The sequence below is a fragment of the Spea bombifrons genome, chromosome 2, assembly GCF_027358695.1.
Source record: "Spea bombifrons isolate aSpeBom1 chromosome 2, aSpeBom1.2.pri, whole genome shotgun sequence".
Classification (NCBI taxonomy): domain Eukaryota; kingdom Metazoa; phylum Chordata; class Amphibia; order Anura; family Pelobatidae; genus Spea; species Spea bombifrons.
This window is the reverse complement of record NC_071088.1, coordinates 18,429,764-18,438,815: the sequence shown is the minus strand read 5'-3', so window position 1 is coordinate 18,438,815 and position 9,052 is coordinate 18,429,764. Positions and strand designations below refer to the sequence as shown.

The following is a 9,052-nucleotide window of genomic DNA, read 5'->3' as shown; positions in this document are numbered from 1 at the left end:
ATGTATATATATATTTTTGGACTTTTCCTTGTTGCAGATTTTGGTGTTGTTGAATGTCTCGACACGGTCTATGCCAAGAAAGCGATCTTTAATCACTTTCTAAGCTTATTGAATACCATGATGTGCCAGGCACGTCACTGGTCGTTAACTGACCGTTTATCCATGATGTGACTGGGGTTAATCAATGATTTGTTTGGAAGATTAGGGTTTTTTTTTTCTTTCTGATATTTGGCACTGGTAGAGAAAACCATTTCTTATTTCCTCTTCCCCAGACTCAACATTCTTACCGTTGTTTAAGATCATACATAATAAAATAAAGCTTAAAAGAAAAGCTCACTTACGTAACCAATATTTCACACAATAATTCAAGAGGGTAGTTCAAGAATATAAGTCACTGTCTTTAAGTAATGATACAGCAGATAATGCTGAACATGATTACAAAAAATGGTTCCTAATGCATATTTCCAAAAAGTGAATTTTTTTGGCTACTCATTCAATTTAATTCCTTTTTTTTTTTTTTACAATTTTCAGGCTTTTTTTCAGTACTCCAACCATTTCTACTCTGTAGGATGTTGCATAGCAATGTTGCATAAATGGTTGGAAAGAATTCAAGTTTTCATTAAAGGCACAATAATGGAGTCCGCAGATTCTTATTTTTCCATACTTGTATTCTTATTTTTTCCACTTGATCGTTAGTACTGGAAACTGGTTTGCTGCATCAACGTCTTCATGTCCAGTTAAACATTTTCATACCCTTGTCTCTTTTTGTACAAGCAGTAATGTTGGGTGATGAAGACAATGTCGAAGAAAATCGAGAAATTTCCCAAACCAAACTTAGTTGGGTCTCCGAATATTAACTTCCATTCACCTGTTGAAAGGAAAAACAGCACTATAATTTAGTTTTATGAATGGTACAGCTTCATTATCTCAGCTACCTTATTACTTTTTTACTCTGACCATAATGTGCAAACCACTACATTCCCATTCCAACAAATCAATCAGCAGTGTATTAGAAAGATGCCCATTAAATATAAAACAAACAGATCATGACACTTGTTAAGCATTTTTTTTTACATGGTTTAGCTGTTGTAAGCGCCTGCACTGAGGTTACCTATACTGAGAACAATTTGATGCACAAACTTTGAAGGCTGCTTCGACATGTGTGCAGCATTCATGGCAAATAATAATAATAATATTTATTGACTTGTATAGAATCATCGCACTCCACAGTACTGTACAATGGGCTAAAATGTGGGCTAAGATGCAAGCATTGGCTTAAGGTTAGAGTCCTTTTAACTGAAGATAAACAATTGCACGGTTTTAATTTCATCGTTTTTATACTTACCATTGTTATAAGACTGTAAAAACATTTGGATTATACTGAAATTTCGCCCTATAAAATCTAGCAGAACATTTCCGATACTCCATCCTTCAGTGCTTTTCCGACGGAAGTTCATGTAAGCCTGGGAAATGCAAATCGTGTTCTATATAACATAATAAAAACAAACAAGTTGATGGCGAGTAATGAATCAAACAATGTCTAGGTCTCTACACATCTTAAAAGACCTGTTCCACCTAGGGTGCCTCATAAAATATTACCAGATACAAGTTTCATCATGTAAAGGGAGGAAAGAGGAGCCTGCCATTTTATTTTCTGCCAGACGTAAAAACAGCTTTCATTTTTTATTGCTGTACTACTGTAAAGTCGCTGAAAGGTTCTGAAAAAGAATCTACAGAAAAAAGAGTATAATATTTAAAAACAGGAATACGTTTATTCAACGTGTATACAAGAGCAGAGCATAAAAATGTAAGTATTAGGGGAAAAAATTGCTAGATGGAACAGCACCTTTAGGCAGATTGATGGTGACACTCCTTTCTACAGATCAACATTACATGCTGGTGTGTAAATGACGATTACAACTTTCAGCAGCAGAACTTCTCTAGTTTTACATTACAAGATGCTGTATCAGGTGTTATTTCCAGACCCTCGTACATTATTTGAAAAGATCTGTAGAACTTCCAGATAAGCTTGAGTGCAAGTGAAAATAGTTAATAATCAATGTATTGCTGATTGAAGATCCATGGTAACGTCAACACTTTACCCGAGGGAAGTACTTCATGAGCGTAATGGCCAACTTAATGTGCGAGAAGCAGAATAAGAACTACAGCCAACCACGGCCACAATAAGCATGAAGAAAGCAAATAACCAGGCAATGACAAGGAGGCTGATGGCTACTTTGGAAGCTTTCTGGATGCCCCGCTGTGAAAACAAAATACAAGTCTTTAAAATGTATATGTACTGGCAACATTAGAGCTGATGCACAAAGTATACAGAAACAGTAAAAACCAAATAAGGCTGGGTATAAATGTCTAGCATGTATAATGTTCTGTTTTTTTTACGCAATGCATTCCACGATGGTGAAAGTAATAATTTTCGTAAATAATGAAGTCCTCCTGTATTCCCTGTGTAAAACAGAATGTCCGGCAAGATGCCCGACAATCAATGGTGTTTTTCTGTCTAGACTGGTTCCAGACCAGTGCTCCCTGCCCCTTTAAGTATTTACAAAGCTCAAGCATAAAGTGTATTGTGACCGATATTCAGCAAAATTCAATTTACAAGAAATGTTTAGTTCTGTTGATGTCACTCACCTCTTAAATGCAGAATTGAACGATAGTAATGATCGTAAGCAGCACTGCATGGAGGCTGAAAAAAACGTCATTTGAATCCACTGGGATACCTCCGTTGGGATACATCTGAAGAAATTCTTCCTATAATAATAGTTCCAGACATAGTTTAATGAACTACACGACTAGCCGAGGAAATTGAAGAATACAATTAAAAACCTACCCTAATGCAGTGGTTCTCAACCCTTGTATCCTCAGGACCCACATTTGTCTTTGGTCATTAAGTCGCGACCCAAAAATAACTTCAGAAAAGATGAGGGAGTGGAAAGGCTGCCCGCGGGCTGCAGCAGAAAGAGGGGAGGAGCAATCAGAGAAAAACTTTATTCAGCTCACACTAGGAGCAGACAGCGACTGCAAACCAATCAAGCAACTTGCTTTGCCATCGGGGGGGTAATACTAAAGTACATGCCGGGCCGGAGGCTGCCTGATGGCCCTGGTTGTTGCGGCCGCGGTCCTGACAGCCTGCGACTCGCGGATTGCCGCTAGAATGTGTAAGGCAGCCCCAGGAAAGTGAAATTTTCCCGGTATGCCTCCAGTCCGGCCCTGACCCTCAGCGACCCACTGAAGACAGGGTCGCGACCCATGAGTTGAGAACCACTGCCCTAATGTATGATATCCAGAACAGCCCAACATTGAAAACGCTGTATGCAATGAAAGCAGTGAGATTCAATGCCAAAAAATCAAAACTCAGCCCCACAACGCTGCAATTAACACAAAACATTATTATCATTACTGTCCACAGTAAAGCCGGGGTATACAGTACAGCTCAAGCTCAAAATGGCACAGCTTTCCCCCATTGGGAGTTGGTTTGCTAATAACTGCAGATAGAAATGACTAAACGATATTCATAATTATCCTTCTTCAAAGCAAAGCAAAATGCAGCACAAAGCCATAACCATAAAACCACCGATAAAAAAATAATCTCTACATTTACAAGCAGTTGGTCTAAAATGCTGTATTTTTTTTTTTTAATTCAAAACTATAAACTTTTTCTTTCCTGCCCTACAAACTTTTAAAATTAGCTAGCTTTCAATCAAATATTTGCCCTTTCTGGCCACAAATTGTATTCCATATAGAAGTTTTTTTTCCCCCATACAAAAAGGTTTTTTTATATTATGTATTGTAAATGTTAAGCATTCCAGATTTATTTTAATTCCTTTAATTGCTGTATTGTATAGCTATGCACATGTTTTCAGGTTTGGATTGTAACGAAGTAGCATTGAACCCTAGGTCGCTTAAACAGGGGATCAATTTCTGCTATTCACGGAACGCAGAATTTGATGTCACATAAGAGCCATTCAGCCAATCTAGTCTGCCCACTCACATCTTAATCAGATCAGTCCTCAGTCTCATCTAAGATTCGGGGTAGCTTTATACCTATCCAATAACTTCAATTTATGTAACTAGTTGGTACCTTTTCCTTCGCCAGTTCTCAAACACTTGTGGATAAAAGGACACCGACCAGGCTAAGAAATAGATCCAGCCTATGATCTGCTCCAAGACCTCCACAGTGAAGCTGTGAATCACCAGGAAACGGACACGTTGCGTTAACAAAAAGATTATATTAATATTATGCTGACGGTTTATCATCATCAAGAATTTAAATGACAAACCTTTGTTACTGAAAGGCAATACGAGCTACAAGCACATTTAAAATCATGTTTGTTAGAATATTCTTTGTCTTGAATATCTAAGCTTCTCCAGTGATCAAACAGCAATCAAGACCACAGCTTCAAAGTCTATTAATTAGGTTTATTCGATGACAAATTATCAATTCATACAATACCAATGCTGGAACAAATGTTGATAAAAGGTACTGTAGGCTTAGTATCTTGGTGAGATGAAGATGAGAGCGTGGAAAGAGCGTAGAAAGAGCGTAGAAAGAGCGTAGAAAGAGACCTTGTCCTTGTAATCATGCCTATTTATACCCCTTTACATTTGGTTAGGGTATACGTAAAGGAATCCTATTGGAACAGTCCTATGATACACCGGCATTCCATAGAAGACCCTCTAAACTACGTCACTTAATTGATACCATATGTTCCCAGCACTCAAGTTCCATTCAGGCCTAAAATGTGCAGAACAAAATAAAAGTATAACAATGATTTCTTACACTTCCCCCTGTTTATGGTTATGTACCATAAATAAATGTTTGCTGTCCATTCATACAACATTCGTATCACATTCAGTGAGTGCAGGAAGATATGTACACGATAATATTATAAAAAAGAATCTGTGGAAGACTGATGCATCCTACGTCTTAAAGTTTCCCTTAATATCATCTCTCCTTGCTTTATCTTTTCTTGAATAGTTAAATACGATTTTCTTATTCTCCATAATAAACATATTTGAAAAATAATACATATGAAAGACACAAATAAAACAATAATGGATGTAACAAAACATTGGTGATAGCGGAACCAACAGATGATTTTACCATAATTTCTGTAACAAATAATTTTGGACACAAAATGTAAACATGCAGACAAGTCTAACTGTTCCGGTTCTGACATATCTGTGGAAAAAACAAAATCAGGATACTCTAATTTATAAAATAATAATTGTGTACTACTGACAGGTATTCCCAATACTCTCATAATGAATAATGTTTCTTCTTTATCTGCCATAGGTATTAAACATGTACCTTCACATACATTATTACTGCATCCTATTACTATACTCAATAAAACTACTTTGTTTATGATATGTTCCCAAAACCCAAATTTATCATCTTGTGTGTAGGTCCCTTTAGTCCAACTAAATAAATATTTAGGTCCTATCGTAACATTTAACCTCACATTACTTTGTCTTGTGACGTTAATTCTAATGTTACAAACTAATAAGTACCCTTTCATTACACCAAAACACACATGACCATTGAAATCATCAATTTCTCTTTTCTTCTTAATTCTGTCTGGGAACCCTTGAGTATTGTTAAATTGGCTATAAATTCGTTGTCAAATCTGTAGATCTTCTTCAATTTGTGGATCCTCCTTAAAACCATCAATCATCAGTATGGTCGCCGTCAGAACTGCTAGAAACAAAAAAGTATTGTCTCTCCTTGAATGTCAGATGTCTTTGCCATGATGGACCTTTTAATGATTTGCATTGTCCATTCGATTCTTACATGCAACCTAAAAAACACAACAGATATGCAGCATCAAAATCTTAGCTGATACAAAACCTTTATTATTGTAGCACCTCACTATAAAACATCATGTAATGTTCTAATATGATTCTTAAGAAATTGTTTAAAATGATTAACATTAAAGACTGCATCATTTTATCAAATAACCAAATAGCAAATTATAACACATGAATTTGGATCATGAGATGAATTTAAAAATATGGACAATAGTAAATAATTAATACTTCAATTGATTACAGAAAAACATATTTGATCAATACAATACAATACATAGTAATCCTTTTTAGTCATGACGCAAAACCCTGTTCTCATGAACTAAATTAAGGTTTTGAATCAACCTGAGAAGCAAGAAAGGAAATATCCCTAACTTGTACTTCTGCAAATGATGGACACTATGTAGTTGCAGTTTAACAGATACAACATATAACATTACAGAATCAAACAAAACACAAAACTATAACATATAACACATCTGATGTTGTTCATATAGTTTTTCTTATAAATAAATTAACTTATTCAAAACATCTTCATAGAAGACAGAGTGCAGGGATACAGTACGAATTAGAGTTAATTGCTATACTAGCTCCCTATATACTGAATCAACATATATCTACGTATTATAGCTCTGACGACACTTACAACAAACATATTCCTGTGTAGTTCCTGTATTAGGTAAATCTTCTTTATTAACTTCAATCTCCCTGATTTGCCTAATCATTGGAGTGTAAAGTAAATCTCTTTGAGGTGTTACAGCCCTGTTAGTATATACATTTGGATCTGAACCGCAAACAAATCCATTTGATTTTCTTTGCTCTTTTAATTTTTTATTATAGAGAAATTTGCGACATTGTCTTTTAAAATGTCCCAGTTTCTTGCAATAGAAACAGTGAAAAGACTCTTTATTCCAAAACCTGTGTCCCCTGGGATTCTGCATCTGGGTATGTTTAAATTCTTGAGGGGGAGAAGGGGGGTGAATGAAATGTGATCTCTCCTTTCTACCTATATCCTTGCTATTAACCATGTTAACTACAGACACATTCATTTTAACCCCTTCATGTCTGCATTCTCTCCTGATTTTATCAATAAATGCAGCAGCATCCTCAAGTGTTTGCATATCCGAAGCAATTGCAATACTAGTAGGATCCAGGTAGTTAAACTTTTTAACAAAAACTTGAATCATAGAGGCAGGACATTCATCATCAGAAATGTTAAAAACTAATCTGTAAGCCTGCTCAAATCTTAACAAGAAAGAAAATGGATCCTCTGAAATTGTAGGTTTCAGGTTTTCTAGTATGTCAAGTGTTGGATTTTCATTTCCAGTTGTAAACTTAATCAACTGTTGGAGTCTATCCTTATCTGTTCCATGGATGATTTTATCATCCTCCACTATAGGAGAACTTATTGGAGCTACTAACCTTCTACTCATGTATGTAGGTAACCAAATTTTAAATAATCTGTTTCTCAGCTCATTTGACAAATTATGCTTCTCTGTATTCGATTCAAATACATCTGCATTACCAAATGCATCCAAATTAGAATTATATGGCGGTATTTCTTTAAGTAATTTCATTAATTCACTTTGTATTTGTAATTTTAATTTTGCTGCTTTATTTCTAAGCTTCTTCCTTTGCAGTTCCTGTTCTGAACTGACCTCTGGTTCATCCTCTACATTTTCTGGAATTAAGCTGTGTCTTTGTCTATCTCCCCTTGTAATTACACAAACTTGTTTCAAATCTTTCTGCAATTTTGTAATTAACAAATTCTTAATTTCTAAGCAATCCGACAAATCAGAAATCTCTTCAGTTAATAAATCACATTTAGGACATTCCCTTTCTATTGCACACACATTGTGCATCTCATTTTTAACCATGTCACTACTCTGTGAATTACTTTGACTAACATCATTATTAGTCAGATCATCACCACCAGCAAGTAATGTATTAAAAATCTTTATCATTTTCATTACATTCCTCAACTTGTGTTTATCCTTATTCCCAGAAAATATCTTTTTGTCTATCTTCTTATTTGCATCTTCACATTGACGCCATAAATCATGCCACAAAGCTGAATCACTAGCCGTATAAGGAACAAACGTAAATTCAAGTTTACTTCCGGAAGACAAAGTATTAACAAAATCCATACTTACCGTAGATCAGTTGCTTGCTCAGTCTGCGCTCAGGACGATGCACGGTTCTGGAATGCTCTTCCTTCTCACCACGTGGTCTGGTAATGGTCTGGTAGTGTCGGATTACACTTTCTTCTGATCACACTGCTAGGTTTTTTGTTTTTAGTCAGAGGATCTCTTTGATCTCTTCAGACAACTGCACACTATCCCCCCTTTGTCGGAAGAGGAAAAGTCAAAAACAAACGTGCAGTAAAGGCTCGCCGTAAAAAACTGACTAAAGACTGGCTGGCTCGTCAATTTGTTAGAATATTCTTTGTCTTGAATATCTAAGCTTCTCCAGTGATCAAACAGCAATCAAGACCACAGCTTCAAAGTCTATTAATTAGGTTTATTCGATGACAAATTATCAATTCATACAATACCAATGCTGGAACAAATGTTGATAAAAGGTACTGTAGGCTTAGTATCTTGGTGAGATGAAGATGAGAGCGTGGAAAGAGCGTAGAAAGAGCGTAGAAAGAGCGTAGAAAGAGACCTTGTCCTTGTAATCATGCCTATTTATACCCCTTTACATTTGGTTAGGGTATACGTAAAGGAATCCTATTGGAACAGTCCTATGATACACCGGCATTCCATAGAAGACCCTCTAAACTACGTCACTTAATTGATACCATATGTTCCCAGCACTCAAGTTCCATTCAGGCCTAAAATGTGCAGAACAAAATAAAAGTATAACAATGATTTCTTACAATGTTGCAGGCAGGGGCGTAACTAGACGCCTCAGGGCCCGGGTGCGAGAATCTGTTAAATCTAGGAATCTCCATTTTTTAAAGAATTTAAAAAAAAAAACTTTATGCGTTTTGTCCCCCTCCACAGACACACACATAGATTTATTTTTATGTTTATAATTTAAATAATAATTTAATGCCATATACACACACTGGAAAAAATTGGAGACCAGCCCCATATAGTTTATCTCACGGTGAAGCTCTTATACCCACACGCACCCTTATATACACCCGAGTCACACTATGTGCCATTCTTTTTATCTCATTATTTGTATTAAAATGCCAGGAAGCAAAAGTGTTAAAAGG

General features: G+C 35.9%; 1 long non-coding RNA gene and 1 pseudogene across 1 annotated transcript; both read right to left on the bottom strand.

The window, feature by feature from the left end:
* Nucleotides 1-533: 533 nt before the first annotated feature.
* LOC128473585 (cystinosin-like) lies at nucleotides 534-4,275 on the bottom strand (annotated as a pseudogene).
* A 1,487-nt stretch (nucleotides 4,276-5,762) lies between these two features.
* LOC128474616 (uncharacterized) lies at nucleotides 5,763-8,693 on the bottom strand. The gene is made up of 2 exons (XR_008346376.1): nucleotides 7,980-8,693; nucleotides 5,763-5,819 (listed from the first exon to the last, which is right to left on the bottom strand). It is a non-coding gene; the product is annotated as an uncharacterized LOC128474616 (long non-coding RNA).
* Nucleotides 8,694-9,052: the final 359 nt, after the last annotated feature.